Source organism: Podarcis bocagei, assembly GCF_964188305.1.
Source record: "Podarcis bocagei genome assembly, chromosome: 13".
NCBI lineage: Eukaryota > Metazoa > Chordata > Lepidosauria > Squamata > Lacertidae > Podarcis > Podarcis bocagei.
The window spans coordinates 49,838,597-49,846,708 of NC_138138.1; the positions used below are offsets into that span (position 1 = coordinate 49,838,597).

Sequence of the window (8,112 nt, forward strand, 5' to 3'; positions counted from 1 at the left end):
CTGCTGCCTCCTGTTGTGTGCAAAGAAGCTATGATGTGCCCTGAGACTGATGCATTTTATGTTCCACATGAGTGGTACCAGTCAGGTGGTCTCATCATTGGTGGTATTGCTTCTCAAATCTATTATATCTTCTCTGAAGATTTATTCAAAGAAAACCCATCACATAATCTTTTTGATGATGATCCACAGTAAGAGACTCTCCCTCCCCTTTCATTTTTGGGATGAATTCTTCCAGTATTTTTTTTAAGTATTGCGTATTCTACTAAACTGACTAGCAATAAATAATGGCTTTGCTCTTTGTAATAATAATACTTTCTATTTTGAAAAGCAGTGTGGAGATAGGGAGAGAGTCTTTGTATGCCTTGTTTTTATTCCACCAACAAGGACCAAACAAGGACCAGCAAGAGGGGGATGGAAGGGTTACTGCTGTGCATGTTCTTGGGGCACATAATCTGCAAGTGTCCAATCTTCCTAGAACAAATGCCATGAATCAGACACTGTTTGAGTCTGCTTTGTGAGATATTGACCTCATGGTTTGGGAATTGCTTTGTGAGATATAAACCTGTTTCAATATATTTCATTCATCTATGAAGTGACACCTGGCACTGACTGATAAGTGAAATAGAGAAATCTAGAAATTTTAACAAAAAGTAGTGTGTGTTGGGAGTCTGTTAAACTGATTGTAGCAAAAGTAAATTGATGGGAAATTAATTCCATTCCCAAGGCATGGGTGAGAAAAAGAAGGTATGAACTTTGCTGTAGATAGCATGAGGTTTAATAATAAACCATCAAACAAAGCTCTTAGAGCATGCTACTTGCAATTATTTGCATGCACTAATACAGATGTTTCCTTCATTCTAATACTTAAAATTCACATTTTTTTGTTTGAATTAATATGCTTCAATGACATAAACTTTATTCAAAAACTTTTCTATTTTTACCTTCCTTCAACTGCAAATGCAAGCTGCAAAAATCATTGAACCCTGTGGAATATGCTGTGTATGTTTTTCTGACCATGGTGTAGTGATAGAGAAGTGAAGATAAGTCTGGAGGAGTTAGTTTATTCTTCTATGAAGTTTAGAATTGAATATATTTGATAGTGTTGATGGAAAGCTGAAGAACCTTCAAATTGTGATTAAAAGAAAACATTTCACCCCATTTTTCTATGTCTGTCTTACACAGCAATCTGAGAGGTGACTTCTGGTATATTAAAAATGAATGATTGCACCTAAAACAAGTCTCCAATCTTATACAAAAATACTTGGAGGTTATTCACATTGAACACATTTGCACTTGCATTTGACTAGAAATGTATAGGATCACACTGTAGTAGGTTGGATCTGATTAGTTCTTTTTTAAAAAACAATGTTGCTTTTAAAGTAATCACTAGCTTGTCTCAGTTTAGCTTGTTTATTTAACTGAAAACTATTTTTAAAGCAAATGCATAGTGCAATCCAATAAATGAATACCATAAACTGCCTTGTATAAGGATGGTAGTAACTGTAACTAATGCAATGAAATATTATTGAATTTCTGGGTTATATGAATAGAATAGTCTCCTTCATGGCCAGTTTGCGTACAAAAAGAAAGATGTTGTAGTCTTTTTTTTGCGGGGGGGGGGGGGTATTAAAAATCAAAGAAGTACTAACTAAAAGATGGTCAAAGTAATATAGAAATGGCATGATGATAATTCATTTTATTTAGGCTGAAGAGTTTGATATTTGTTATTTTCTAGGGGTCACCATAAAAGATAACAATGTTTAGTTCAATATGTATCAGTTTGAGACAGACAAGGCAATTTGTATCATCTCCTTCCTGCATTGTAGAATTCTCCTCTGAAATTTTAAACTAACTTCATTTGCAGCATGATAACAAAATTCTACCAGCATATCCTTGCCTTGGCATTTGCTGTAAAAGTGATAAATGAGAATCCCAGTATCTTGCCCAATGTCACACTAGGCTTCCACATCTATGACAGCTATAATGATGCAAGGATGACCTATCATAACACTCTGGAGCTGCTCTTTAAAATGCATAGATTTGCTCCCAACTACAAATGTGACTCGCAGAAAAACCTCATAGCCGTAATCGGAGGTATAAACTCTGACACCTCCTTCCAGATGGCTGATACCTTAAGCCTCTACAAGATTCCACAGGTAGGTTTTATGAGTAGAGACATGAATTTCTGTTCTGCAAATCACACACTTCTCTTACCATTCTGAAAGTGGTCTTAATATTCAGACGGTGAATATGACGGATGCTGAAGCATTACAAGCTGAAATGTCTATCAGAAACGTAGATTACTCCTTACCAGTAGAAATAGCTACACCAGTGAAAGTCTGAGTCAAGCAGGCAGCAGGCAGCACCTTGGACACTTCCAACACCAACACCCTATGGCACGCATCAACTGCAAGAGAAGTTGTCTCTGCAAGGAGCCAGGACCACCTGAAGACTTAGAAAGCTGAGCATAGACTTTGCCTCCTTAGAGAGCCTGGATAACTGATTAAAGGCCCTAATTTATTTTGCACTATTGGGCATGTGCAGGGCTAGAGAGTTTCTGTATGTTGCTCATCATCTTGACTCAGATGTCTATAGGGAGATGTATCCTCCAGCCAATGTAGCTCTGAATTAGATAGTGGTAGTTCCCTTGCCATGAAAATAGTCCATTTTAAGACAAGTCTTCTGTCTTGCACTCTATTGTCCCATTGATAGGTCGTGACAACTCATTCTCTTCTTTGAAGAGACCCCAGCGATTCTGCCTGGATGTAGTTTAAGATCCCACCATGCATGTACCCTGGCATCCACAACAACACATCCACCACAAACACACACACACAGCACCTTGAACATGCAAACCACAGTTCTTCAATACTTCAGTATCACCACAACTCAAATTAAATTTCAACTGGAAGCATCTTTCAACTTAAATGTCTGAAACACTAGCAATTGATTCAACAAACATTTGTTGAGTAGACAGCCACATGCTAAAGGTAATTCTTTATATTTATCTTTATAATTTCTGTGTGTCCCCCCCCCCATTAGCTTGCATATGGCTCATTTCCACAAAAGGAGAGTGATATAGATCACTTCCTTTCCTTTTACCGCATGGTGCCCAATGAAGCCCATCAGTATATGGCGATAATCAACTTGCTTCAGCATTTTGGATGGTCATGGGTTGGACTCTTTGTCACGGATGATGATGGAGGAGAAAATTTCTTGCAAGCCCTGGAGCCTTTGCTTTACCAGCATGGGATCTGTTCAGCCTTCACAAAAAGAATGCAGAAAACATATCATTTCGAAATGATGCATGATGTTTTTGACATATTCAAAAGTTATTATGTGGGTCTCACAAATGATAAAGCCAATGCATTCATCATCTATGGAGATTCTCTGTCACTGAGCTGGCTAAGATTTCTTATATTTCTACGAGATCCTGAAAATAAGGAAAGCTCAACATTTAGAAAGGTGTGGATCATGACAACACAAATTGATTTCATACTATTGAGTTATCAAAAGTTTTTGGATCTTGAGCCTTTTGAAGGTTCCATTTCCTTTACCATTCACTCAAAAGACCTTCTCGAGTTCAATGAATTTCTTCAGATCATAAAACCTTACTGGAACACAGCAGATGGTTTTCTCAAGGTCTTCTGGGAGCAAGCATTTGACTGTACATTTCCAGATCTGATCATGCAAGTTAATGAAACCTGTACAGGGGAGGAGAAGTTAGAGTGTCTTCCTGGGCACCTGTTTGAAATGGACATGACTAGCCATAGCTACAATGTCTACAATGCTGTCTTTGTTGTGGCTCATGCTTTGCATGCTATTTATTCATACAGATCGAAACACAGAGCACTGGGGGGAGAAAAAATGTTTGAACTTCAAGGTCTGCAGCCTTGGCAGGTAATCTGTTGCAAACAATATATTATTTCAGTGAGTCGGTTTCTCCAAGGCCAGACGTCAAGAGATAATATTTTGTTAGTGCCCCCTTTCCTGTACAGAATAGATCCATCTATTACTTTGTTATAACATTTCCATAAGCTATATGAAAATACAGTGGTACCTCTGGTTACGTACTTTATTCCTTCTGGAGGTCTGCTCTTAACCTGAAACTGTTCTTAACCTGAGGCACCACTTTAGCTAATGGGGCCTCCCGCTGCTGCTGCACTGTTGCCACATGATTTCTGTTCTCATCCTGAAGCAAAGTTCTTAACCCGAGGTACTATTTCTGGGTTAGCAGAGTCTGTAACCTGAAGTGTCTGTAACCTGAAGCGTCTGTAACCCGAGGTACCACTGTATCTGATTCTTGATACTTGGTCTTCATTATATATATGTACCTTCTGTTCCCTTTTTCTTTTTGAATCAGCTCCACTATTTTCTGCAAGGCACTTTATTTAACAACTCAGCAGGAGAAACAATGTCCTTTAATGAAAAAAGGGAACTGAGAGGTGGATTTGACATCACGAACATGATCACATTTCCAAACAAGTCCTTCCTTCAAATGAAAGTTGGACAAGTTGATCCTGATGCTCTTGAAGGAGAAGCATTCATCATTCATGAAGATATGCTTGTATGGCACAGAGGATTTAATCAGGTCTGAATTCTAGGAATCCTTCTGGCCCCCACTGTTCTTATGATGTGTTCTCTGTGTGTCAGAAATTGCATTTTGTTTAAAACTGGTTTTTTTAATCTGATATGGCAAAGGAAAAATGTGGCTGCCTAGCACATTCAAAATTGGCATCACCTAGAAATGCCAAGGGGAAAAAACAGTACATTTTTGTATATCTATAATTTCCATTTATATATAAAGCAAAGCTTTGGAGTATATAAATGAAATTACTGCACAGGAGCCCATTCGGTAACTTCTTTTCCTCTTGCATGGAGACAATAACTCAGTAACAGAACACATATTGCTTGCAAAAGGTCTTAGGTTCAATACCTTGCATCTCCCGGCAGGGCTAGAATGAAGCCCTGCTGAGAGTTTTTTCAATTATTCTGCAGAATAAACTTAACATTTTGGAGAGCCCTCAAACTGTGTGGCTGACCTGCCAAACTTGGGGCCCTACCACTCTCCCCAATCCATGAATTCAGAAGTTTGGCACAGGTTTGGAGTGAAATGAACAATATTGGATTTGGGGGGAGCAGTATAGCAAGATGGTGGGAAAGTCAGACACTGTAAAAAGGGGAGTTTGTGCTGCAAAATGATTGCAAAGTTTGCCATAGATTTCAATAGGATTCCAAATAATGGGATCCATAGACAACGCAGCTGTGTAAGACAGCTATTTATATCGAACCTCCCCCCCCCCCCGAGTGGTGAACTTCATTAATAGAAGTCAACTAAACAATCAGTTTCTCTGATCTCCTAAAAGACTTTTCTGCTGTGGATAGGTGATTCCCCTTTCTCTGTGTAATGACCACTGCCACCCTGGGAATCAGAAGAAAAAGAAAGAAGGGGAAAAGTTTTGCTGCTATGGCTGTGCTCCATGTTCAGAAGGGGAAATTTCAAACCAGGATGGTAAGCTATGTAGCACTCATATTTTTCATCCTACAAGGACAATGGCAAGTCTAGACAGTAGCATTTGAGGGGGTTCTTTTACTGCAAAAGGAGTAAGGAGCAACATGATAAAAATAGGATAAATATAACATTAGAGTTTGGGGCATATGAGGAAATTGAATGTGGGATGATTCAGAACAGGCAAAAGAAAATTAAATTCTTCATAAAGTCCATGATTAAGCTATGGAATTTGTTACCTCAAGAGGCAGTGATGGGCACAAATTTTGAAGGCTTTAAAGAAGGATTTGACAAACTCATGGAGGATGAGGCTATTCATGCCTATGACCTCTGGTGGCTTTGCTGTGTCTCCATCATCAGAGACTGAAATCTTCAAATACCTGTTGCTGGAAAGTGTGGAGGTCGGGGGAGACTTCTGTTTCGGGGGAGACTTCTGTAGGCTTCCCATAGGAATCTGGTTGGTCACTGTGAAATCAGGAAGCTGGTTGAGATGGGTCATTGGCCTGATGTAGCAGGTGCTTATGTTCTTTTGTGAAAAAGAAATGCAGTTAGAAGGATATCAACACAGATTTTATCAACTTTGCACACTAAAGATTTTAATAAGCCTAAAAATACACTGAACGTGCAGGCAGCTCCCTGCAAGGCACTTTCGAACATGCAGGCAGCTACCTTTCCAACTGGGGTAGGGGACGAGGTCGAGACTCAGCAGTCCTTCTAAAGAGGCCCCTCATGAGGCTAGAAGACCATCCCCCTGCTATTCATTTATTGATTTATTGATTTAATATGATGTAAACAACTTTGAGATTTTTATTAAAAATATAAAGCAGAATATAAATTTAAAAACCAAAAAAAAAAAACAAAATAAAAAGCACTGATATATGAACACTTAAAACGCATGGAAGAAATAGGTTGAATTTCATGTGAGCAAAGAAGTAATATGGAAGGCAAAATATGCTTGAAACGTAATAACTGAATCAGTATAATAGCTTTCAGAATAAGGAGATCAAAACATTTATATCTGAAAACTAAAACACATGGATCCAATAGGTGTAATTTTATGCAAGTGAAGAAGACAAAAATTTGTTCAATCAGTATTGAAATTTGAACTTGTTTATTTTTCAGATATGACTAATTGCTTCAGATGCCCAAAAGCTCAGTATCCGACCAAGAACAAAACTGCCTGCATTGAGAAAACGATTACCTTCCTTTCTTACAAAGAACCTTTAGGGATCAGTTTAGCATCATTTGCCCTTTCTTTCTTCTTCATCACAGCTTTGGTACTAGGAACATTCATTAAGTACAGAGACACTCCCATAGTCAAAGCCAACAACCGGGACCTCACCTACTCTCTCCTGGTCTCTCTCCTGCTCTGCTTCCTCTCTTCCTTGTTATTTCTGGGTGAACCTAGCAAAGTGTCCTGCCTCCTCCGGCAACCAACTTTTGGCATCACCTTCTCAATGGCCGTTTCTTGTGTGTTGGCCAAAACTATCACTGTAGTTGTAGCTTTCATGGCCACCAAGCCAGGGTCCAGCATAAGGAAGTGGGTAGGGAAAAGACTGGCCTACTCAGTTGTGATTCCCTGTTCTCTTATTCAATCAACTATCTGTACTGTGTGGTTGATGACATCTCCCCCATTCCCTGATTTGGACATGCACTCTTTAACAGAAGAAATCATTGTACAATGTAATGAAGGGTCCGTCACCATGTTTTACTGTGTCTTGGGTTATATGGGCCTGCTAGCCATTATCAGCTTCATTGCTGCATTTGCGGCCCGCAAGTTACCTGACAGTTTTAATGAAGCCAAGTTCATTACATTCAGCATGTTGCTCTTTTGTAGTGTTTGGCTGTCCTTTATTCCAGCCTACCTGAGCACAAGTGGAAAGGGCATGGTGGCTGTGGAGATCTTCTCCATCTTGGCCTCTGGTGGTGGTTTACTGTGTTGCATCTTTGCCCCTAAATGCTACATCATTGTTCTGAGGCCTGAACTGAACAACAGGGAGCAACTTATAAGAAGGAATAATTAAATAATAGTTTTGGTTTCACCTTATTCTGGGAAAAAATTAAATATATGGAAGTTAAGGGTTTAAATTCTTTTTTAAAAAAATTCTATTATTACTAATTGTAGTGGTTGGGAGTTACTCGTGCGTAATCCTGCCCCGTTTGAGCATTAGATTGCCTGGTTAAACTCTCCGGACTGCACAGCCCATCTCAGCGTGGCTGCCCTTAGTCACTCGTAGAATCTGTCTGTGGGCGTTTCTTAAAGCGCTGCCAACATAAGAGCTGTTTGACGCCCAAGCGTCTCCGCCTCTCACTGCGCGGGAGTCTCCTGCGCAGGGTGGGCGTGGGCAGCGGGGTGCTTGGGCTCTCCTCGCTAACTTCCAACGAAGAGTCCTGGAGCCCCTGCACCTCCCTGTCCCGTTGCTCTCCTGAATCCCTGGTGTTACACTTATTCCCTTCCCCTTCTTCCCAGCTGAGTCTCCCCCTAGCGCTGGGACCTTCTCCTGCAGAATCAGAGACCCTCTCCTTCTCCCGTGCCTCTGATGTCAGTTCCCTGACACTAATATTTGTTTAAAATGATCTATCTGTCTTGGTGCATCATTTCC

General features: G+C 39.9%; 1 long non-coding RNA gene across 1 annotated transcript; it reads left to right on the top strand.

Annotated features, from left to right (window-relative positions):
• Positions 1 to 4,345: 4,345 nt before the first annotated feature.
• LOC308572341 lies at positions 4,346 to 7,221 on the top strand. The gene is made up of 3 exons (XR_014001735.1): positions 4,346 to 4,591; positions 5,386 to 5,512; positions 6,632 to 7,221. It is a non-coding gene; the product is annotated as an uncharacterized lncRNA (long non-coding RNA).
• Positions 7,222 to 8,112: the final 891 nt, after the last annotated feature.